This window comes from Mustela nivalis (genome assembly GCF_964662115.1).
Source record: "Mustela nivalis genome assembly, chromosome: 2".
Classification (NCBI taxonomy): domain Eukaryota; kingdom Metazoa; phylum Chordata; class Mammalia; order Carnivora; family Mustelidae; genus Mustela; species Mustela nivalis.
In genome coordinates, this window is record NC_139021.1 from 58636440 (window position 1) to 58661484 (window position 25045).

At 40.9% G+C, this 25045-nt stretch overlaps 1 protein-coding gene and 1 long non-coding RNA gene across 11 annotated transcripts in view; one reads left to right on the forward strand and one right to left on the reverse strand.

Annotated features, from left to right (window-relative positions):
- The window catches only part of LOC309859260, a 268946-nt gene extending 251377 nt beyond the window's left edge, over window positions 1-17569 (reverse strand). Inside the window, exon 1 of the long non-coding RNA XR_014308648.1 lies at window positions 17295-17569. This is a non-coding gene — a long non-coding RNA (uncharacterized lncRNA). The remainder of the gene's footprint in view (window positions 1-17294) is intronic.
- The window catches only part of STAU2 (staufen double-stranded RNA binding protein 2), a 324564-nt gene that overhangs the window by 267095 nt on the left and 32424 nt on the right, over window positions 1-25045 (forward strand). The window lies entirely within an intron of this gene.

Genomic DNA, 25045 nt, shown 5'->3' on the forward strand with positions numbered 1-25045 from the left:
TTTTGTGTGTGGTATAAGGAAATGGTCCAGTTTCATTTTTCTGCATGTGGCTGTCCAATTTTCCCAACACCATTTGTTGAAGAGACTGTCTTTTTTCCATTGGACATTCTTTCCTGCTTTGTCAAAGATTAGTTGACCATAGAGTTGAGGGTCTATTTCTGGGTTTTCTATTCTGTTCCACTGGTCTATGTGTCTGTTTTTGTACAGTACCATACTGTCTTGATGATGACAGATTTGTAATAGAGCTTAAAGTCTGGAATTGTGATGCCACCAACTTTGGCTTTTTTTTTTTCAACATTCCTCTGGCTATTTGAGGTCTTTTCTGGTTCCATATAAATTTTAGAATTACTTGTTCCATTTCTTTAAAAAAATTTGATGGTATTTTGATAAGGAATGCATTAAATATGTAGATTGCTTTAGGTAGCATAGAACATAATATGTGTTCTTCCAATCCAGGAGCATGGAACATTTTTCCATTTCTTTGTGTCTTCCTCAATTTCTTTCATGAGTACTTTATCATTTTCTGAGTATAGAGTCTTTGCCTCTTTGGTTAGGTTTATTCCTAGGTATCTTATGATTTTGGGTGCAATTGTAAATGGGATTGACTCCTTAATTTCTCTTTCTTCTGTCTTGTTGTTGGTATATAGAAATGCAGCTGATTTCTGTGCATTGGTTTTATATCCTGACACTTTACTGAATTCCTGTACAAGTCCTAGCAGATTTGGAGTGGAGTCTTTTGGGTTTTCCACATAAAGTATCATATCATCTGCGAAAAGTGATAGTTTGACTTCTTCTTTGCCAATTTGGATGCCTTTTATTTCTTTTTGTTGTCTGATTGCTGAAGCTAGGACTTCTAGTACTACGTTGAATAGCAGTGGTGATAATGGACATCCCTGCCATATTCCTGACCTTAGCAGAAAAGCTCTCAGTTTTTCTCCATTGAAAATGACATTCGTGTGGGTTTTTCATAGATGGCTTGGATGATATTGAGGTAGGTAACCTCTATCGCTACACTTTGAAGAGTTTTGGTCAAGAAAGGATGCTGTACTTGTCAAATGCTTTTTCAGCATCTATTGAGAGTATCATATAGTTCTTGTTCTTTCTTTTATTGATGTATTGTATCATATTAATTGATTTGTGGATGTTGAACCCACCTTTCAGCGCTGGAATAAATCCCATTTGATCGTGGTGAATAGTCCTTTTAATGAACTGTTGGATCATAATTGGCTAGTATTTTGATGAGAATTTTTGCATCTGTGTTCGTCAAGGATGTTGGTCTGTAATTCTCTTTTTTGATGGGATCTTTGTTTGGTTTGGGGATCTAGGTAATGCTGGCCTCATAAAATGAGTTTGGAAGTTTTCCTTCCGTTTCTGTTTTCTGGAACAGTTTCAGGAGAATAGGTATTAATTCTTCTTTAAATGTTTGGTAGAATTCCCCTGGGAAGCCGTCTGGCCCTGGACTCCTGTTTCTTGGGAGATTTTTGATGATTGCTTCAGTCTCCTTACTGGTTATGGGTCTGTTCAGGTTTTCTATTTCTTCGTGGTTCAGTATTGGTAGTTTATATGTCTCTAGGAATGTGTCCATTTCTTCCAGATTGTCAAATTTGCTAGTGTATAGTTGTTCATAATATGTTCTTTTTTTTTTTAAGATTTTCATTTATTTACTTGATAGACAGAGAGAGATCACAAGTAGGCAGAGAGGCAGGCAGAGAGAGAGGGGGAAGCAGGCTCCCCGCTGAGCAGAGAGCCCGATGTGGGGCTCGATCCCAGGACCCTGAGATCATGACCTAAGCTGAAGGCAGAGGCTTAAACCACTAAGCCACCCAGGCGCCCCCATAATATGTTCTTATAATTGTTTATATTTCTTTGGTGTTGGTTGTGATCTCTCCTCTTTCATTCATGATTTTATTTGTTTGGGTCATTTCTCTTTTCTTTTTGGTATGTCTGGCCAGGGTTTTATCAATCTTATTAATTCTTTCAAAGAACCACCTCCTAGTTTCATTGATTTGTTCTGTGGTTTTTTGGTTTCTATTTCATTTTTTTCTGGTCTGATCTTTATTATTTCTCTTCTCCTGCTGGGTTTAGGCTTTCTTTGCTATTCTTTCTCCAGCTCCTTTAGGTGTAGGGTTAGTTGTATATTTGAGACCTTTTTTCTTGTTTCTCGAGAAAGGCTTGTATCGCTATATATTTTCCTCTCAGGACTACCTTTGCTGTGTCCCACAGATTTTGAACAGTTGTGTTTTCATTTTCATTTGTTTCCATGAATTTTTTCAATTCTTCTTAATTTCCTGGTTGACCCATTCATTCTTTAGTAGGATGCTCTTTAGCCTCCATGTATTCGGGTTCTTTCCAACTTTCCTCTTGTGATTGAGTTCTAGCTTCAGAGTATTGTGGTCTGAAAATGTGCAAGGAATGATCCCAATCTTTTGATACCAGTTGAGACCTGATTGTGACCCAGGATGTGATCTATTCTGGAGAATGTTCCCTGTGCACTAGAGAAGAATGTGTATTCTGTTGCTTTGGGATGGAATGTTCTGAATATATCTGTGATATCCATCTGGTCCAGTGTGTCATTTAAGGCCTTTTTTTCCTTGTTGATCTGTGCTTGGGTGATCTGTCCATTTCAGTGAGGGGAGTGTTAAAGTCCCCTACTCTTATTGTATTATTGTCAATGTGTTTTTTAAATTTTGTTATTAATTGGTTTATATAGTTGGCTGATCCTATGTTAGGGGTGTAGATATTTAAAATTGTCAGATCTCCTTGTTGGACAGCCCCTTTGAGTATGATATAGTGTCCTTCCTCATCTCTTATTATAGTCTTTGGCTTAAAATCTAATTGATCTGATATAAGAATTGCCACCCAGGTTTCTTTTGATGTCCATTAGCATGGTAAATTGTTTTCCACCCCTTCAATTTAAATCTGGAGGTATCTTTGGGTCTAAAATGAGTTTCTTATAGACAGCATATTGATGGGTTTTGGTTTTTTATCCATTCTGATACCCTGTGTCTTTTGATTGGGGCATTTAGCCCATTTACATTCAGGGTAACCATTGAAAGATGTGAATTTAGTGCCATTGTATTGCCTGTAAGGTGACTGTTACTGTATATTGTCTCTATTCCTTTCTAGTCTACTTTTTGGCTTTCTCTTTGCTTAGAGGACATCTTTCAATATTTCCTGTAGGGCTGATTTGGTATTTCCATATTCTTTTAGTTTTTGTTTGTCCTGGAAGCTTTTTATCTCTCTTTCTATTTTCAATGATAGCCTAGCTGGATATAGTATTCTTGGCTGCAAGTTTTTCTCATTTAGTCTCTGAATATATCATGCCAGTTCTTTCTGGCCTGCCAGGTCTCTGTGGATAAGTCTGCTGCCAATCTAATATTTTTACCATTGTATGTTACAGACTTCTTGTCCTGGGCTGCTTTCAGGATTTTCTCTTTGTCACTAAGACTTGTAAGTTTCACTATTAGATGATGGGGTGTGGAACTATTTTTATTGATTTTGAGGGGGTTCTCTGTGCTTCCTGGATTTTGGTGCTTGTTCCCTTTGCCATATTAGGGAAATTCTCTACAATAATTCACTCCAATATGCCTTCTGCCCCTCTCTCTCTTTCTTCTTCTTCTGGAATCCCAATTTTTTTAATATTGTTTCATCTTATGGTATCACATATCTCTCAGATTCTCCCCTTGTGGTCCAGTAGTTTGTCTCTCTTTTGCTCAGCATCTTTATTCTCTGTATTTGGTCTTCTATATCACTAATTCTCTCATCTGCCTCGTTTATCCTAACAGTAAGAGCCTCCATTTTTTATTGCACCTCATTAATAGGCTTTTTGATTTCAGCTTGGTTAGATTTTAGTTCTTTTATTTCTCCAGAAAGGGCTTTTATTTCTCCAGACAGAGTTTCTCTAATATCTTTCATGCCTTTTTCAAGCCCAGCTAGCACCTTGAGAATTGTCTTCTGAATTCTAGATCTAACATATTACCAATGTCCATATTGATTAGATCCCTAGCCTTCGGTACTCCCTCTTTTCTTTTTTTGTGTGTAGAGTTTTTCTGCCTTGTCATTTTATCCAGATAAGAATATATGAACAAGAGAATAAAATACTAAAAGGGTGGCAAAGACCCCACAAAAATGTACACTAACCAAATCAGAAGAGACCCCTAATCGGGGGGAAAAGAAAGGAGGTAAAAAGAAGTTTTAAAAAATTCAAAAAAAAAAAATATATATATATATATTAGACTGGTGAAAAGAACAGAGCCACCCACTTGATTTGGGGTGTATGTTGGTCTCTTAGAAGAAACTACCTCCCCCAATTTTTTACAAAATACAAAAATAAGGGTAAACATGATGAAGGAATGGGATACTGTAAGGGTGGAAAAAAAATTCTAAAAAAAGGAGTTGATAAGATAAATTGGTTGGAAAAAGAAAGAAAAGAAAGTGGGGAGAATTTTCTTAGGCTGGATACTAGAACAAAGCCCTGTGCTAGATTTTATGTGTATTTTGAGTTGTTAGAAAAAATTGTATCCTGGGGCACCTGTGTGACTCAGAGGGTTTTGTCTCTGCCTTCAGCTCAGGTCATGATCTCAGGGTCCTGGGATTGAGCCCCACATTGGGCTCTCTGCTCAGCAGGGAGCCTACTTCCCCATCTCTCTGCCTGTCTTTCTGCCTACTTGTGTTATCTATCTCTCTCTCTCTTTCAAATAAATAAATAAAGAGAAAAGAAAAGAAATTGTATCCCAAAAATTTTTTAGAAGAAAAAACCCTATATGTATGCAAAAAATAAAGTTAGATACAATGATATGACTATAATAATGAAGGCTTAAAAAGATTTTTTTAGAAAGGTATTGTTAAGATAAACTAGTTTAGAAATGTTAAAAGAGGAAAGAGGAAAAGTTAAAAAAATTAGAATAAGAAAAAATAAGATTAAAAAAAATTAATTAAATTTGCAAGACTAAAGAATCATGGGGAGAAAGCCATGAATTCCATGCTTTGCTTTCCCCTCCTCTGGAATTCTTCTCTTTTCCTTGATCAGTGAACTTGGTCTTGGCTGGATGTTCTTGCTGATCTTTTGGGGGAGGGGCCTGTTGTAGTGATTCTCAAGTGTCTTTGCCCAAGGTGGAATTGCACCACCCTTGCCAGGGGCTGGGCTAAGTAATCTGCTCGGGTTTGCTCTCCAGAGCTTTTGTTCCATGAACGCTTTCCATAGAGGTCTGGAGGACAGGAATGAAAATGGCTGTCCTCCAATCTCCAGCCTGGTGGAGCTGAGAGCTTGGGCTCCACTCCTCAGTGCGCCCTCGGAGAAAAGTGCTCAATCACTCCCGTCTCCCTGGTCTCTGGTCACGCTCCAAGCTCACTCGGCTTGTAGCGGAGTGTCTCTGTCTCTGGCCCATGGCCCTATTTGGAGTCTCCAAACCCAACAGATTCCTGCGTCCAGAGAAGGAAGGTGAGTCTCCCCAGATCTGCCACTTGTGGGGTCCCTGCTCAAAGAGCAGTGGTCTAACAGTGCCACAGATCACAGTTTAAGGTAACCCAAAGCTGAGAGCTCACTCCTCGGCTCCATCTTTGTAGCCGGCTTCTCCTCTCTGATACCTGTGAGCTCTGCTACCATCCGACACCCCCGATCCTTCTGTGACCCCGTAGAACCTGGGATCACACTGTCCTCATGAGGGCTCTACCCCCGTTTAGCCTCTGGAGCAATATCCCTCAGTGGAGCAGACTTTTAAACATTCAAATTTTGTATTCCATTGCTCTGCCGCTTGCCTGGAACCAGCCCTTCCCCTCCAGCCTATCTTCCCATCGCTTCAGATTCACTTCTCTACATGTCCTACCTTTCAGAAAGTGGTCGGTTTTTCTGTTTCTAGAATTGCTGCTCTTTTCTCTTCCATGTCCTCTTGAGTTTGTAGGTGTTTGGAATGGTTTGATAACTATCTAACTGAACTCCTGCGACCTGATGTTGTCTCAGCCTGCTGCTCCTCCTCTGTCTTGACTCCTCTCCCTTGATAATTCTTTTAAGACGAGTTTTCTTCAGAGCTTGTTCAGCCTGTTTCTCTGCTGTGTTACAGTTTTCATGTTTATATCAAGCATTCATTTTCACATAACCAGCAAATTTTAAAGCTTTCTACACGCTCTGTGTGTGTGTGTGTGTGTGCGCGCGTGCACATGTGAGCGTGCTTGCTTCAGCACGTGAATTGGAGTTGTAGTTGAAGGAGATGAGGCAGAATGGGAGGGACATAAGAAGACAGAAAGAAGGTGAAGGAATTGCTGGAGGAATCCCAGCCTCAGACAGTGAAGTGAAGGATCCTTGGTAAAGTTCTTGCTCTTATCCTAAGTTTAACTAACTGAGTATCAGTTTCATAAATTGATCCAGAAATAATAAGTGTCTAATGATGTGTGATGGTATTAAGGAATTACTGGAATTACTGTTAACTTTTTTTAGGTATGATAATGTTATGGTTACATTTTTAAAGTGTCCTTACCTTTTGGAGATTCATACTTAAACATTTACCATTGAAATGAAACATTTACCATTGAAATGATACTTACCTCTCCTTTGTATATGTTTGAATTTTTTTCATAATAAACACCTTTTTAAAAAGAAGGAAACATGGTTCATGGAACCGATTCAGCTACTCAAAACTCATAGGACATTGATTAGTAATCAAATATGCAGCCATCCATCAATTTCAACCATCTGTCTGTCTCTTTTCTATTTACCCATTGGTCTACCTGTCTGTGAGCTTTGACTTATTAAAAAAAAAAAAAAGATTTAAAGTGACTTTTAAAAATTCTCATTGATATTTTTTAAGGAAAGGAATTGAAGAAAAGTCTTAAAAATCAGACAGAGGTGAGGGGTACAGAATGCATGTGATGAGTTTCAGCCTCCTTACTAGAGATAACACCGTGAATTTGCCCATTGACCTCTTGGTAGCCCTTGTAAAATAAAGAACATGGTCTGTTTTGCTCATGAGTCATAGCATCTTCTCATAAATCTAACTATCAGCTCACCTGAGATATACTCATATAAATAGTTTGTATTGCCATATCTTCAGACCCACAGACAAGGTATAAGAAAGTGGAGGGAAAGAAAAACTAACATTTATAGAGCATCTACTATGTGTCAATTTTTATGCTAGATGTTCCTATACATCGTCTTCAACCTTTTTCTGTTAATAATGGTTCTTACTTACATTTGCTTAAGATGTCTTTTTTTTTTCATCCTGTCCCCAGTGTGTGGACACTTGCAAATTCCCATGTACTCACTCTGTTTCCTTACCACAAAACAAGCAAATGAGAAACCACCATGTATATATATTTCTAACATTAGTGCCAAATTTTGGTGCTAACTTCTAGCATCAGACAATAGACACTTGATAATGATTGGTTTGTAAATAAAAATATCCTACAGAAAAATTTATCCAAATTGTGCTGATCCTCCATATTTTCAACCTCCATATTTTCTTCTGCCTCCCAGACTGCTTTTGCTCTGGTGTTCCTTGCCTCAGAGAAGGGCAACAAAAACCCAACCAATTGCTCAAGGTAGAACCTTCGACAACCCGGGTTGCATTTCTGGCATCCTCATCAGTACCTTGGTCTCAGCACCCCGGTGTCGCTCGCAGAAATTCTGCCCATCCATACAGCCTCGCCCTCCATTGCACACTATCATCTGTTTCCTGACTATCGCAGCTGTTCTTCTTGTACTCAGGCCTGTCCCCACCAGTCCTTTCTGCACCACAGCCAGCCAAGTTGATTTTCTAAAGGGCAACACTGTTTGTTTCATTCCCCCATAAATATTTCAGAGAAGTGCACTTCAAACCATTTATTTTTATGGCTCATAATTAGAAATAAATTTATCATCATGACTAAATACACACACACACACACACACACACACACACACACGTTTTATGTTTTCTGTTCCATCCTGTTGTATTCTATTTTGATCTCTCTTGTTGAGAAAGCAGTGCTGGTTGAAACCCATGAAAATGATTTCAGAGCTAACTAATAGATGAGATCCTATAGCGTGGAAAGCACTGCTGTTTCGGATTCTTACTGCACAAATGATAAAAACTGAGCTCTGTAGCAAAAGCAATGGGGCTCTTTGCACTTTGCCTTCTGCTCAATTCCGTAGTCCCAACCCTAGACCAGCTTTGATGCCCCAGCTTTCCTGAACCCTGATAGTCCCACAGTGATGCTGCCGTCTTTGTCTTTGACTACCCTCACCCTACTCCACCACCTGCCTCCTTAATTCTTCCAGTCCTTCCCATGTCAGCATCAATGTCACTTCCTTTAGGAAGTGTGACTCTGATAGTCCTTATAGTGTTTATCACATACCAGTCCCTGTGCTAAACCCTTCCCATGGGTTACCTCTTTTAAACTCCAGTTGCCAGAATTGGTGCTCACTATCTGCTGGATGAATTTATTTCACATCATGCCCTCTTTGCTGCTGGGGACTAGAATGGTATGTATTTAATATTACCTCTATGCTAGAATTTCTACAGTACGTAGAATCTACTTATGAGAGTTGGTAGATATTGACGGCCCACGGGTCATCTGTGGGTACAAGTGCCATGAAACATGCAATCATTTCTTCAGGCTTGAGAGGAAAGTGCAGTTCATGTCCAGTCACCTAGGAGTCTTGGGTGAGAGTATAATAAGATGTTAACAGCTGCCTCAGTATTTTATGCTGTGAATTCATTTTCTTTGGTGGTTGCTTTTGAAGCCTGGTTTAATCTAGCAATTTCTGTTATTAGAAGTATACTGAATCAGGCTGTAAATGTTATGCAGCCATGATCAAGGAAACTTATCATTTTAATCTAAATAAGGGTCACAATACCAAGTCACAGTACATTACCCATAATATAAAGCCAGGAGGTAAATTGGTTGGAGAATAATGCATCTACTTTGCTTTACAGTCAGTGAGTCTGAGTCATATATGACCGGGGAAAACAGAATGAACACGGTAAATAGTTTTGACTTTAAGTAATTATTACCATTTACAAATAGTAATGACCCATAGCAGGTAAACAGTCCTTGAAAAGCCATTGTAGGATAAAACTAGTCCAAATGTTCTCAAGCTGAGAAGTTTTATAATAACATCAAATCTATCTCAGATGTCATATATCTCAGAAGGGTCTGATTGATTCTATTCTGGCTGGTCTAAGGTCATTTGGTGCTCTTCTGACAGTATATGTTCTTGAATAAGAAGGTAAAATAACCCACACAGCTCCCACTGATAACAATAAACACAATACCCAATATGAGTGTTAGTGTTTTTTTTTAACATATGAGTTCCTCAACTGATACTAACCAGTTTCTAGAAGTCAGTAACCACTTAGGAACACAGGATTTCTTGGCTCTGTTTTTTAGAATGAGTGAATATCACAGTAAATTAAAATTTTCATGGCACATAGTAACTTCATTTCACATCATCTCTTTTTAGTTGTTCACAATTCTGTGAATCCACAGTAGTAAGTGGAAACAAAAATGCTAGAACAAAAATGAATTGGTTTAGTAGTTAGGAAACCTGAATTCTAGTCCATATTCTGCTTGTGAATGTCTGTATGTTCATAAGCTTATCATTTAACCTCTTTACATCTTGGGCTCTTCATCTATAAAATGAGGGGGTTAAAAAATCATAGCATGATCATTTTCAAAAGGATCTTCCAAGATTCTAAATTACCATTAAATGAGACCCCATCATATATCAATGGGAAAGCCCTTTGTCAATGTAAATAAATTGAATAGATGGTTTTGACTCACTTTTCTAAATTTCTTACATATAGAAGATATAGAATCTAAAAGTTTTTTTTTAAGATTTTATTTATTTATTTGACAGAGATCACAAATAGGCAGAGAGGCAGGTAGAGAGAGAGAGAGAGAGAGAGAGAATGAGGAGGAAGAAGGCTCCCTACCAAGCAGAGAGCCTGAGGTGGGACTCAATTCCAGGACTCCGGGATCATGATCCGAGCTGAAGGCAGAGGCTCTAGCCCACTGAGCCACCCAGGCACCCCTAGAATCTAAAAGGTTTTTAAGACTTTTCAAAAATAGAACAAAATCCAAATAACCAAGCTATCACCCACTGACTTCAGAATATCCATGGATCTGTAAACCTGTAATCCATTGAATTCACAAACCCACTTATTGAACCCATGATTTATAGGAAGAGTAAAAATGTTTATTTATATATTCTGTGTCTCAGCTTTAAGCTTCAGAAGCCAGTCGAATATCTGTTGATCAGTTGCTTCCTGACCAGTGGGAAGTAGGAAGTTTGAGAACAGGTGGTGTCAAAGTACCGGTCAGAGCAAATCAAACTGGATTCTGTCAACCTAGAGGGTACATCACTTTTTTAAAAAAAGTTCTTACTGAAGTAAAATTTACAACAGAAAAAGTACATAAGTGTACATACACTTTAATGTATTTTAAAAAATTGAGCATATCTGTGTAACCTGATCTTTTTTTTAAAGATTTTATTTATTTATTTATTTATTTATTTATTTATTTATTTATTTTGAGAGAACAAGTGCACATAAGCAGCGAAAGGCAGAGGGAGCGGGAAAGAATCCCAAGCAGACTCCCTGCTGAGCACCAAGCCCATCAAGGGGCTTGAGCTCAGCACCCTGAGATCATGACCTGAGCCCAAACTGAGTTGGTCGCGAAACTGACTGAGCCACCCAGGGGCCTAAGACTGATCCATTTTTAAATGTATCCTTGCGTGATACTTTGACATAGAGACTACCCATTGTTGGAAGGTTGCGTGGAAATTAGCTTTATAAGTATCAAAAGGCATGAATAATTTTAGTTCAAACCAGCGTGCTTTTTTCTCTTCTTTTCGTAAGACACACCCATTAAGAAGGGAACTGAGCAGAACACACCTCTGCCTGAGGAGTGACAAGCAGCAGAATTGGGAAACCCCGATCCTAAGCCATAGTCAGAGATAGAAAGTGGTAGTTTTCGTTTTTGCTTTCACTTGTTAATAGAGCAGCAGTCTGTGGGCAGAAAGAGCTTTAAGTAAGATAAGCTTAAAGTCTCAGATTCACCAAAACTTTTCTAATGTTTTTCCCTTGCACATCATGAAAAGTCAGTAGTAATTAGATCACAAAATCACCCCTGAAGTTGGCCACCCAACTTTTATTTATACTTCTATTAGACAATCTCACTTTCACTGCCCCAGCTACATGGTTCTGAGGGCAGAGGCAGACGTTTCGAGAAGAAAGTGCCTGCAGACCCAGGGACGTGATAAAGGCCTGACCATGTCAGATATTCTTCTTCAGGCTTCCTGACGTGTTCTGTTTTGTTTTTTAACCATTTAGACCACATGCCACAATAAATTATTGAAGGGTTTATAGTTCCTATAAATCATGCTTGCAGACAATATTTCATCTGATTGTCCTAGCAAGTCTCTGGGGTCAACAAGAAAGGTTGTGTGGATGACGGAACGGATGAAAAATGTTCCAGCCTAATTTGGAGAGTGCCATCCATTTGTAACTGATCTTATTATGAGCTGTTTATTATTTTTGTAACTGGAAATTTCCAAACTTCTTCCATCCCCTTCTTCTCACAATACTCCTCTTTATTTTCCCCCTTGGCGGGAGGGTGAGGCAGCCAGGAGAGCCCTGCACTAAGCTTTCCGCCGCTTGGAGCATCTTCTGATCCACCTTTTAATTTTATTTTTTAGCTGGTAAGCACCCACTCCTTTTGATGGTGTTAGAGTAGAAGGTGTTAGACTAGGCAGTGGCTTGTCATCTGGCATCACCAGCAAATCCAGGCCGCCGGCAGTTTCTGTGTCTCCAGGGCAGTGTTCCGATCCTGACGCTAAGCTGGGGGCTCCCTAGGGGGCGAAGGTGCTGGTGACTCACGTGTTGTCTCTGGCTCCTATGCATGGCCATACATCTGAGCTCTGCAGAAATGCCCCGCATGCACATGACTTGGTCCCGAGGCATGCGGATTTTTGTTCCATATTCAAACCATGTGACTAAGACCACAAAAACTTGGATAGAAGGATTCTTTTTGAAAACCGTATTGCACAGCCACTCTGCTGCCCTTTAATGTGTGGCTGCTCTGTCATTTGACTGGCTTCCCCCCACACACACTTTTTGTCCCCCTCAGAAACATCATTTGATCTGGCATTCTGAGAGTGTCTTAAATCAGTTTTCCCCAGGATGCAGCTTTAAATATTCCAGAGACCGAATATTCTCATTTCAGTCTTAACGTACAGAATAGTATTGATGAGAATCACCTCTCCCCTTAAGCCCGTGTCGGTCTGAGTCACGCGGGGGCTTGCTTACTACGGCCACAACTGGATTGCTGGGATATGAACGTGGTCAGTACTGTAATTCACTATTGTCTGAAGAACGACAGCTTTATGTGAGTATTTCTTCCCCCATCATGGGGGCATTCACCTTCGCTGTTACAAATTATGTAGAGTATCTTTTTTTTTTTTTTTCCTGCAATAAGTTAAATTGGGAGAAGATTCTATGGTATATCGTTTCATTTCTTAGACAGCTGCTGAGTCATTTCCCCTTCATAACTGGGCTAGTTTTCACTAATACCTTTAATTACATCAGTTCTTTTTCATAAAACTCATTTTTATTGACTTTCACTCTACTTAATGAATCCTTCTTGGTGAAACAGGAGCTTCCTGGCACTGCGTATAAAATGACCCCTTATGACAGCTGAAGGTGGGCTGCATTTTTCCATCTCCTTTATCTATTAACACTGTATGTCTCTTGCTTTTTTGTTTGTTTGTTTTTTTGTTTTTTTTCCTTAATGCGGAACTAAATCAACTGAAAGCTTTATTTCCTATTACATGGGCTGGCCTTTCCTTATGAAATAGAATTCTTAAAAGCAGGTTCTGTTCATTTTTTAAAAAAAGATCTTGGATATTTGGATTGTATTTTAAATAGCACTTAAAAACTCAAGAATTCTTTTTATAAAGTCAGTACTTTATATAGTGAATAATTATTCCCTACTTTATCTACCCTTATTTTTTTATTGATGACTTTCTAATAGCACACACTTGTAGCTAAGTACAAAGGGGGAAAGAAAAGAAGATAATTTACGGAAGACTAAGCAAAGACAATTTCTTTAATTGTGCCTGGTGTGTCCTTTAATGTAAAGTTAACTTTTATTTATCTTCAGTAGACTCTCTCTCACTCCTATTCTCCTTATACCCCATCCCCAAGACCCACCCCATTCACAGTTGTATCTTTCTGCTAGTAATTAGTCCATTAGCGGCACTGTTTTGATTGGGTGTTACCTAACTGGGTAGCTTTTTATCGAGCTTTATTTTAAACCCTGTGTCATCTTTTCTTAGCACATCAGTTTTTCTTCTAGTGTTTTGACAGATCTGTCCTTCCCCACCCAGTTCTGGTACACCACCACCCTGTCCTATCGCACCACACACCGATTAATGGCAAATCCATTCTGCATTCCCTTCCTGCATCTCAGCTCTGGGATTTTGTTAGAAGGGTTAGCCTTTAGCTTAGCCAATGTAGGGGGTGTAATAATGTGTCAGCTTAAAGCAAGGTCCCCTAGTCTGAAAATCTCTCTTCCACTGGTCCTGACCTTCAATGCTCCAAATCATGCCTATACTACCTGTTGATTTTTCATTTAGACATTAACAGCTGCTATTAAAATGTAAATATTAGAGAGGGGTAACTCATCTTAGCTTGAATTTGTTTCTTCCTGTCTTTCTGCCTGTCTGCCTGCCTGTCTGCCTCCTTCCTTCCTTCCACCATAGAGGCAATAATCAATCATTGGAATCTAAGAAATTTAAACATAGGATAATTGATATTGGGGATAAGCAAGAGAAAGAGAAAACCCTGGAAAATGGAGCTCACCCTAAAATCGCATTAGAGAGTGCTGATTTAGGGGTATTAAAAATAGAGTTGAGGATAAAGGGGAGAAGTGAAAAGTCAAAGCAAACGGTGGCTTCAGGTAATGAAAAAGGGAGATCCTAAAAGCAGCAACCCCATCTCCTACTCAGTTTTGTTGGAAATATGCCTAGGAGTTATTCCTGGAAACCAGTGTGGGACTGCTTCAGCAGTTTCTCTTAATGGGCTATTCCATGCCACCGTCCCTTACACTTAATCTACTATTTAGATTCCTCATCCCAAGCTACTGCTTAACTTTGTTCGTCCCATGACCCCTCGCTTCTGTGTGTTTGTGCGCGTGCGCTTGCCACCGGCGCTTGCGTGCTGTGGCTCAAGCCTTTCCTAACCCCCTTCTGCCTTAAATGTTTCATCTCATAGAAGGGGAGAAAAAACAACCACCACCAAAGCCCCACAAGTAGTGGTTTTCCAAACTCCCTTGCCGCTGGGGGAGCTGAAGAACCGAAACCTTACTTTTGAGACTTACAGGCCTATCTGCCTAGAAGCTTTTGGGGAAACTCGAGGACAACCTAATCCAGTCCTGAACGTAATCATTCGAAGATCGAATCCGAACTTCTTATTAAAAGGAGAGTCCGTCCTCACAGCAACCCTATAAAAATACAGCGTCATATCATCTCGCGAGGAAGCTCAGGTTCAGAGAAGTTAAGCGACTTGCCGGAAGTGACGGAGTCTGCCAGCTGTAGGACAGAGACGCAACCCCAGGACCTCCGGATTCAGAGGGGCCAGTCGGGCCCCTCCCACTGCTTTGTGCTCCCGTTGGTTACCCTCGTATGGAGGTCAAAGGTATCTGCACATTAGAAATTCATTCATAAATCTGTCGAGCTGTTTCCATTTTTCCGGGATCACAGCTTTACTCCCCAAGCAGCTTGGTTTTTATTCCAGCTTTGGTCTGATTCCACACGGGTACCCTTTGTCTGGGTACATTTGCATGTGTGTTCTTGCCCAGGACCGGTACTCACTTGTGGATCTGCTTTCTACCTTGCTTCCTTGCTTCCTTTGACCCATATTCTTTTCCTTTCTTGAACTGACCAGGGATAGAATACATGCAACAGCACTGACTCTCATCCTATATTCTCTAAGTACCACAGAAAATGGGTGTGTTTCACCCATGGTCTCCTGCCATGTCTGTCCCGTTGTCTTTTTATCTCCCATCCAAATACTCCTCCTAAGCTGACACAGAGGGGGAAAGGCATATCTTTTTCTAATAGCAAATTTACTTAGTCTCATGGATAGAGCAGAAAATGTGGCATCTTGCCCAGCCCTACCATCACTTGTATTTGGAGTCAGGTCATTTGTCCTCTCCATTTGTCTTAGTGAGTTTGGGCTTTTTTCACAAAGTACTATATAGGCTGCTGGCTTAAATAAAGAAATTTGTCATAGTTCTAGAGGCTGAAAAGTCATAGAGCAGGGTGCCAGTCTGGTCTATGTCTGATGAGGACTCTCTTTCTGGTTTGCAGACGGCTGTCTTCTTGCTGTGTCCTCATTTGGCAGAGAAAGAGTCTCTCTTTTGTGTTTCTTCCTGTAAGGGCACTAATCCCAACCACGAGGGCTCCACCATCATGATCTAATCACCTTCCAAAGGCCCCACATCCAAATAGTATCACACTAGGGAATAGGCTTCAACATATAAATTTTGGGACAGTGGGAACACAGATTCTCAGTCCATTATACCATCCCTTCCTATAAAAAGGGATAAGTGATATCTTTCTAACCTCACCTAAGAGAATATTATGAACTGGGCTAATCAGTTACTTATTCAGCTTATATTTAATGGGTATCTACTACTCAACAGGTGTTGCACTTGAGCCTAGAGAATCAAAGATCAGAAGGCAAGGTGCCTGCCCTGATTGCACTGGGGGAGACAGATTTGCAAAGAAAACTTCAATTTATGAGAAGTGCTAAAAGAAAAGTGTACATATGCTGTGGGAACTCAGCCTGGCAGTTCAAGAAAATCTCCCTGAAGAGTCTGTGCCTGAACCTCAAAAGACAAACAAGGAAAAGGAAAGAGAGAACATTTCAGGCAAGAGGGCCTGCACTGACAGAGAAATGACATAGGAACAAGATGGTGGAGTAGGCAGAGGTTGTGCCTGGTGCTGTAGGCAAGGGCCAGGCCAGGACCGTGAGCCTCCTGAGGGCAGGGATCATGTCTCAATCATCTTCATATCCCTGACACCTAGCCAAGTGCCTGCCATCAAGGAAGGTGCTCAGTGATTGTTTATTCCATATTGAATGAATGGAGAGCTTACAGGAGATCGCACAAACACAACACAAAGTAGAAATTGGTGAGGACTCTAAGGGAGATGCAGATAAAACATTCTGGATTGCAGTGGTGGGAGAAGGGGGGCTGGGAGAGGAGGGGTGGCTCCGGGGAGAAGCAGCCTGTGAAATAGGCCTTCGGGGGTGGATGGTGAGGATTATGAAAGTGGCTTCTCCATTCTTCTCTTCTGTGTCACATTCTTCCATTCACCAACCTCTTGACACTGGCTTAAGTTTCCCTCCACCCCCTTTTCTTCCTGGCTTCCTTCCTGGATTATTTCTTTCATCCTGTGGAGAAGCCCTTCCTCCTCTCTAATAAGCCGGAGGGCAGAAAGGCGTTTCTCCAGCCCTTTCACCTCTCTTCTGGAGGCATTTTATTGCAAAGACTTGGGATAGAATAGCTGGCAAACTTAGGTCTTTAAAGACCCAGAACTCCATTGTAAAGAAGGGAGGACTCACACTCCTTAGCCACATTAAAATGAACAGAACATAGAAATAGGAAAGATGATTGGGTCACTTCATGAACCTGAAACCCAGAAAGACAGTTATGAGAATACATCATGGTGTTTGGGTTTAAAGTAATGTAATTTGGGGATCGCCATTCAGGTTTGAGAGGTCTACAGATATGCTGCTCTAAAATGCAAGAATGCTTCCCTAGAGTTTGCTGAATTAGTCAAAGAGATTGACATGAGAGCATTTGGGCCTAACTCTACCCTAGCACACACTGCCTTCAAAGGCAGAGGTAAGGAAATAGCAATAGAGATACAAAGGGGGATGTTAATTCCACTGTGGTATAATTAAGCAATAAATACACACACGCATACATGTGTGCACACACACAACGGATTACATCAAGGCAAGGCTCTGATGGATATACAGGGCTATCGGTATCTAATATCCATCACAACAAATCAAAAGCAGCCATACCTGTGAAAGTTTAGGAGAAGAGAAATTTTAAAACATTGTCCTCTGAAAGCAGGAAGGGAAGTTAACCACCTGCCTCAAAAGAGACATGTAGTGGGGCACCTGGGTGGCTCAGTGGGTTAAGCCGCTGCCTTCGGCTCGGGTCATGATCTCAGAGTCCTGGGATTGAGCCCCGCATCGGGCTCTCTGCTCATCGGGGAGCCTGCTTCCTCCTCTCTCTCTGCCTGCCTCTCTGCCTGCTTGTGATCTCTCTCTGTCAAATAAATGAATAAAAAAGAAAGAAAGAAAGAAAAGAGACATGTAGCAACCCACACTTGTTTTAGAAGAGATAATAAGTTTGAAGAAATAATTAAGAGATAAAAAATAAATGGGTCAGCCTAATACAATTTTCTGGTCAAATACATTGCTATTAAATACAGAAACTGCACAATGAGGGTGGGCTATATTGTAGTATAGCATAAAGGAACTGTGGTTTTAAAAAAATCCACTTAAATATTTAAAAATATTTTTTAAATCCCCATTTTTAAAGAAAAAAATTATGTTTTAAAATTTGCTTTGAATAAAACAATTATAAAGTAAAACAAACAAAAATTGTCATATGTGCTAGAAAACATCAATACACATCCAAAAGGATTTGATGTTTATCACATTGTTGTTGTTTTTTATAGATTTTATTTATTTATTTGACGGACAGAGATCACAAGTAAGCAGAGAGGCAGGCAGAGAGAGAGCCTGATGCGGGGCCCAATCCCAGGACCCTGAGATCATGACCCGAGCTGAAGGCAGAGGCTTTAACCCACTGAGCCACCCTGACACCCTGATGTTTATCATGTTTTAAATTGGTGACCATGGGCTAGGATAGCCCAGGCCTGTTTGGCCACACTGTTCGAGTGGCTGGAAGCTGGAGGGGTCAAACCCAGGCTGTCGCTGAGTGTGGGCTGGGGTGGGGGTCGTCTCTGCGACCTGAATTTCCTCCTTTGCAGATCTCTGCTCTTTGAAGAGCAAGACTCTATGAAATTTCAGAAGGACAATAAACAGTTTCTTGACAAGAGTAGAAAACACCAAATTGATGTTTATTCTTCCATTGACTTTGGCTCCATACACAAATTATGCTGAGAAATCAGTGGCATCTTCCAGTGAGCAATGATCTCATTTTAGCAGTATCTTCCTAAAATGATATCACAAAAACAAATCCGCCCCCTCTCAAATGGCTTACAAAGAGTAGATCTTTCATCATTCTGAAAGAGTTCATTCTTACTTGCAGGTTGATGGTATAACTTCATCTCACTTCCCAACTTCCGTTCTGTTAAGCATGTAAATATAAGCCGTGTTTGACTCGGGCTCTTTTTTTTAGCGTTTCCTTTGATTCTTCTGTTTCCATTTTTTAAAATACTTTTCTTTTGAAAGTTTCCTTGCCTTTCCTGAACCGTCAGAGTGTTTCAAGAGAAACACTGAGCTATTTAGGCTGCAGTTGTGTGTGTGTGTGTGTGTGTGTAAATCCAATGCTCCCGGCGAACAAATGTTGTATTGTATATTCTATGGAGCTGCCTCCTCTCCTTCTCGAACAGAGCACCTGGTGTTACTGGTTTCAAAGAATATTTCAAGATTGGCAGTTGGAGTCTCTTCATAGAAGTGTAACAGCACTTCCCAGAAAGCTTGAAAAATGATATTCAAAGTGGAGGAGAATAGAGAATGGGTGTCACCCTTCTAAAAGAATAGTAAGCAGCCGCAAGAACCTTCATTCAGAAAGGATTCAGGGAGAAAATGGAGACGTCTGAGAACCAGCTTTACTGCTCCGTGTGAGCTTAGAAGATCAAGTAGCCTCTTGAAACAGGGTTCTGCCTGGTCTGTCTGCCAGCATGCTTCTTGTGTGAAAAAAAACCAAACCAAACCAAACCAGGGCTCTCTGCTTCAGGCAATATCCCACAAAAGTTTCATTCAAAAGCTAGAAATTGCAACCAATTTTCAGGCAACTTGGAAAGTGTTGCTCAAAACCACTATCAAAAAGGGGGGTAAAATGGTGGAATAAAGATGTTTCACAACAAATCTGGCCTTGGGTGGGAAGGCTCTGGACACCATTGTCTTGATTTCAAGGCCACCAACCCCCCACTTCCTCTTCAGTGCACATACAAGTTTAAGGAACCTGCATGGAAGGTTAAAATGAAAAATATTCCAAATCAATTCACTGACACCGAAGGTACTTTCCTTATCTCGTTCAGCTCACAAATGTTCCCTGCAGTTGCTCCCTGATCAGAAGTTATTTTGCACAAATCAAACTTGTATTCATCCCAGATATGGGATAAATCAGAGCCAAAGGAAATTACCTTCTTGAAAGTCTCCTTCATGAATGGAGTAGATACTTCGACTCCTTTTCCTGAACATGCTTCCCATAAAAGTAAGTGTCCTGAATCTTGGATGGCACATCAAGAAATAAACTTTTAACAGAGTCATGGGAAGAGTATCAGACTAAGGCCTTGACCACTTAGAAAGCCTCAGAAACCTGAACTGTGAACATTTGTTTTGTGTCATCAGCTTACATAAAAATTACGGTGGTTTATTTTTCTATAGTCTTTCTTATGAAGCAATATCCTTTACAATCAAGTACTCGGAAATTCATGCATAGAGTGTATTTACTCTTCGGAAATGGGCAGATGTAAAATGAAATAGATATGAGGAATACAATCTTACTAGACAATATTGTTATAAAAGCCATTTTTTATTCGCATCTTGCTCATTCAAAGCAGGTCTGGAAAGAGTACAAATGAGCCAGTAAAAGCCTACCTCATGTGTACTGCCACATGTAAAGATCTATGTGCCATTTTCATTTTCAAAGGCCAGCGTATTGCTTCGATAAGGCATAAAGTAAGATAAAACTAGACCGTATTAGTCTTATCACTCTCTAGCAAGTGTTGTAATGTAACTAAGTTGTCCATGATCACATGGCAAGGAGTCAAAGCCACTTCTATTAGACCCACTTTTCCATTTTGGCTCAACAAATGGTATAGATAGGCATAAAAGCAGACACAGAGGCAGACGAAGGGGAAAAAAGGAACCTTCTCATTACTTCCTACTATGACTACCTTCAAGTTAATTACCTATTGTGCAAACAGTCCTCAGAGAAGTTTCTTCACTATCATTAGCTGTGCACTCTGGAATGCCATAGTCTTTTCCTTTTTTTAACTTGATTTTTTTTAAAAGATTTCATTTATTTGACAGAGAGAGATAACAAGTAGGCAGAGAGGCAAGCAGAGAGAGAGAGAGAGAGAGAGAGAGGAGGAAGCGGGCTCCCTGAGATCATGACCTGAGCTGAAGGCAGAGGCTTAACCCACTGAGCCACCCAGGCAGTTCCTTAACTTTATCTTAAAATTTGTGTTTATTTATTTATCTTTAACTGAGCTTTATACCCCATGTGGGGCTTGAACTCACAACCCCAAGATCCAGAGTCCCATGCTCTACCAACTGAGCCAGCTAGGTGCTCCTCCCATAGTTCCTACTAACCAATTGATTGTATACATTCCAAAGGCATTCAAATAAATTGCATTCTTTTAAATACTAGGTATCATAAAGACATTAAGTTGACTACATTTTGGCATATCACAAGTGACACTTGAAGTCATAGATGCCAGAGGAATAAAGAAAATATCTTTTAGGTTTAATATTTTTTGTTATTTATTAGCACATGTGGTCAAATAACCATTATAAATGGGACAGGGTGGTAGTGGTTGAAAAGACTGACAGAGGAGGTGATGTGTGAGGCTTGGGTTAGGTAATCAACCAGACAAGGAAGCAGGGAAGTCAGATTGACCGGGGAGGGTTGGGGGTGGGGGGAAGAGATGCTGGGGACAATGGCACCAAACTCGCGGTGTGACACTGTGGCTAGGCAGAGACCCAAGTGTGCTGTTCTGGGGGACTGGTCTAGTTCCAGCCCTGCAGCATCCAAGTTTAAGGGCTCCTATGCATTCCACAGATGTGTGAAAGCCTGTGGCTGGGTCCCTACCTGACTCTGCCTCTCCCCACCTCATTCTCCCATCCTGCACGGTCTCCATCCTCCTCCTACTCGCTGCCCTGCTTACGCTATCTGTTGACCTCACTGGCTGCCACCACAATGACATGATGTAAGTGGCATCTTCTCCCTAGCATACCAAAGCGCTTGCCAATACGCAGAAGAAATTACGTGTTATGCACCCCATGTTTGCCAAATTAATTATGATTCCACGAGGTTTCCAATTTTCCTCCCAAACCAGTGAGAGGGTGTCTTCCCCAGTTTATACAGTAAGATAGAGCACAGGTATCAATTCCTGTGTTCCTCCTCTGAGTCTCACCTCCACCCAATTACAAAGCTGGGATCAGCATCATCCCTTTAAAAGTAGCATTTATCAGAAGTATTGAAATGGACTGTTTCGTGTTTTCCTTCCCCACTAGCCCACGAGCTGTTTGTGGTCTGTCGTGTACATCTGTGTAAGCGTGAGATCTCCTGTGTCGGACACATCCATGTGCCAGGCACTGTGGTAAATACTTTGCTTGCATTATCTCATTTGGTGAAACTCATTGAAGACCCTGAGACTCAGAAAGGAAGCCATTTCCCCAGTCTCTTAGCCAGATGCCAGGCCAAGTCAGTCTGACCTCATAGCCCATATAATCACTTACTACACACCAAAGAAACTGGCACACAGTTTTTCAGTGACTCCTTCAACTGAAAGAAGGAAAGGAGTTGGGGGAGAGGGGGGTAAGAGAGTAGGTGCACCCCAAAAACTAGAGCTCAGAGCTATAGTCCAGACTCCCAGTCCAAAGCAGATCCTAGTGTCAGCAGCTAAGTCATTTGGAACGAATCCCTCTCAGAAGCATATTGGAAATTTGTGGAATGCAACAAACATATCCTCAATATATTAGAACAGTCTTAGAGCTCCTGATGACATCAGTGTGATGGTGAAAACAAAGCTATGGACTGAGTAGGGCACTAAATAATCATGGCTGTCATCCTGGAAGCAACCAATGTTTTGTCGTCACCACAGCTGAGCCCCCCAGCCCAAAGCAACCAGGGAACACCACAAGATGCCTCAAGTCTAGAAGACCATGAATCTAAGAGTGCTGAAACCTTAGCAGAGGACAAAAATCATCCCCCCTCCCTTAAGTTCCTCAAAAGCCCTTTGTCATTACTACTTGGCCATCCGTTACCACTGCTGACGTATTTGTGACCATTTTTAGGGAAGGTGAAATGGAATTCTTAAGCTAAATATCATATGGTTTTAAACTTGTTCAGAACTTCTCTCATCCCCTGTGGTAATTTAGCATACATGTTTAACACGAATTAAAGCCCTTAAATATTGATTTAGTCATTTGTTCTATCAAATCCTGTCCGTTTTCTAACTTGGAGCAGATGAACCTTCCCAGATCACCTCAGTCAAAATAACAACAATGCCCTTTTCCTTCGAGTTCTTGCTCGGTTCAATACGGAGGCGAGCCTCCACAGCATCAAGGCAGAGTCGTGAGAACGTCTGCCAGACACACAGCCGGTCAGCTTCCTCCAGCTAGAAGATGAGGACACAAAACTGGAACCGAGTTTGAGCTTGGGTTGGGGACCACTGCCGAGTAGAGGATGAGGGTGAAGCGAGCTGTGCTGACCTGTACGAATGGCCTGAGAGAAGGGGAGCAGTCCAGGTCAGCGCCAGCCTGCACTGCTCTGGCCGCATTCCTCTGACTTCCTCTGCGAGGCCGAGAGCCCTCAAGCGTCTCCGCCAGCCATGCTCGAGAGAAGTCGCTCCTCCAGAGACAGCGGCCACGTTGAGCAAGTGAAGTTGCGGAGCCAAGGACAAGTATTCCTGAAATATGTTTTTGAAATTCCTATTTAATACATATATTCGGCAGCATACCAGAGCCCTGAGTAACAGCCCGTTGGGTGTTGTGACAACGGCGTGGGTGTAATGACAGCAGCCTGTGTGGGACGTGGCAATATCTGGGGGCAGAGCTGCCTGCGTCTGAGGAACAGTTTTTATTTCAGTGGGAGCTCTGCACATACTAGGGCCACAGTTTGAGGTCTCTGGGGGTAGGGGAGGGGGAATCATCTTAATGAGAGCAGACTTCGTGTAGGAGGTCCCACTTCCTGACAGGGAGAGGATAAAAATGCAGCTCCAGAAACCAGAGTGCCTCTCAACTAGTTAAAGTCCCCCCTTTAAAACAAACAAAACAAAACAAAACAAAAAAAATCCCTGGACATTCAGATGGCTCTCAGGAAGGATTTACGGATTTCCAATTTCCGTATGGAAAATGTATTCTCTAAAGCTATTTCTATAGAGTGGAAAAGGATGGCTCTTTCATACAAATATGATAATAAAGCCGATCTGAAATGGCTCACATGCTTGGTATTTGTTGGAAATTAAGTTTTTTCATGCTAGGCGAGGAGGAGTTCTGCTTCTCTTCTGTGACTATACACTGGCAAGGTAACAGCATCCTCTGTACGTTTTTTTGCGTGTGTACAAATTATGTCCTTGCATATCTTTTTTTTTTTTTTTAAGATTTTATTTATTCACTTGAGAGGGAATGAGAGCAAGAGAAAGCATAGAGGGAGAAGGAGAAACAGGCTCCCCACTGAGCAGGCGGCTCAGCGTAGGGCCCCATCCCAGAACCCTGGGATCATGACCTTAGCCGAAGGCAGATGCTCAACAGACTGAGCCACCCAGGTGCCCCTGTGTCTTTGCATATATCATTATGGTATAAGAACCTTAGCAAGTTAATATTAAATCAGCAGTCATTAGTCATGAGAGAAAAGTGACCATACGAAACATCTTTGAGGGAAAAAAAAACTTTAAAGTCGAAATTTGATTACTTTGACAAAAGTAGGCTTCCATTCAGTGAAAATTTTTGTTAGATTTTTTAGTCGTTGCAGGGAGCTGGAGTGATTAAAATGTTTAATAATGCACTGTTGTTTTCCATGAAACTCTAGTGTGGCCCTGTTCCCCGGCCACAGGAATGTAAGAACTTCTTGGCAAATACCCCAACTAGGACCGGGTGGGACGATGTATAATTAATGTCAAGTGTTATTGCCCTTCTCCAATGCCATCCACCCACTGACCAGCATCAACTTCCTCCTGTTCTTTCTGTATTCAGAGCTTGGTTTACAGCACTTTGGTTCTGAATATAGCAGGATAAAATTCTGGTTCCCCTTTTTGAGAATACACATGATGAAAATCAGCTTCGTGTAACAAGAGCTAATTTTCTTATATCTTTGTTAAAGGCGTTCAGAATGAGCCAAAATTTTTACAGTTAGAGATAAAATTCAAGTTAGTAAAGTTTTTTTTTTTTTTTTTTTTTTTTTAAAGAACATTCTATAGCTACTTTTCAGGGGGTATAATTTTGTTCTCAATTGTTTAACATTTTCCCTTGAGTTTTGCTTGACAAGTATTGGGAAAGAATGTCTGGCAACTGTTAATGAAAGTGGAGGCTCTTTTTTTCTCTTTTTCTTGTTTCTATAAACTTACTAGACAGGCTTAAGTCCAAAGAATGATAAAGTAAGAAGGCATTTGTACATGAAAATGAAAGCAGGAATAAAAATAAGTATTCCTCACTATCTTAGAATATTGAATTGGAATCAGAGTAGAAACCATGAGCTTCAGATACATTACCCTGAAGCTGAACTGTCTAATGAGGAAAGCTATAACTGTGAAAACCAAAATTCCAAGGCGGTGCTAGAGCCAATTTTATTTTATGGAAGTAAAGCTGAGAATTTTAATTAAATCGCAGTTCTTCCTATGAGGTTCCTGGGAAGGAAATTTCAGGATAGATCTTAATGGGGATGATGTTCATCAGATCGGTGTTAGTATGCTCTACTATGCCCATACTGGTTGTTAAAATATTGAAATACTTCCATACCCATTGGTAAAGAGCCATGGCTTAGAGCTCTCAGTGCCCTCTGCCAACCCCGTGGCTGCCTAGGCTCCTCTTTGAGACCGACCCCCCTCACCTCCTCTCCCCAAAACCCAGCA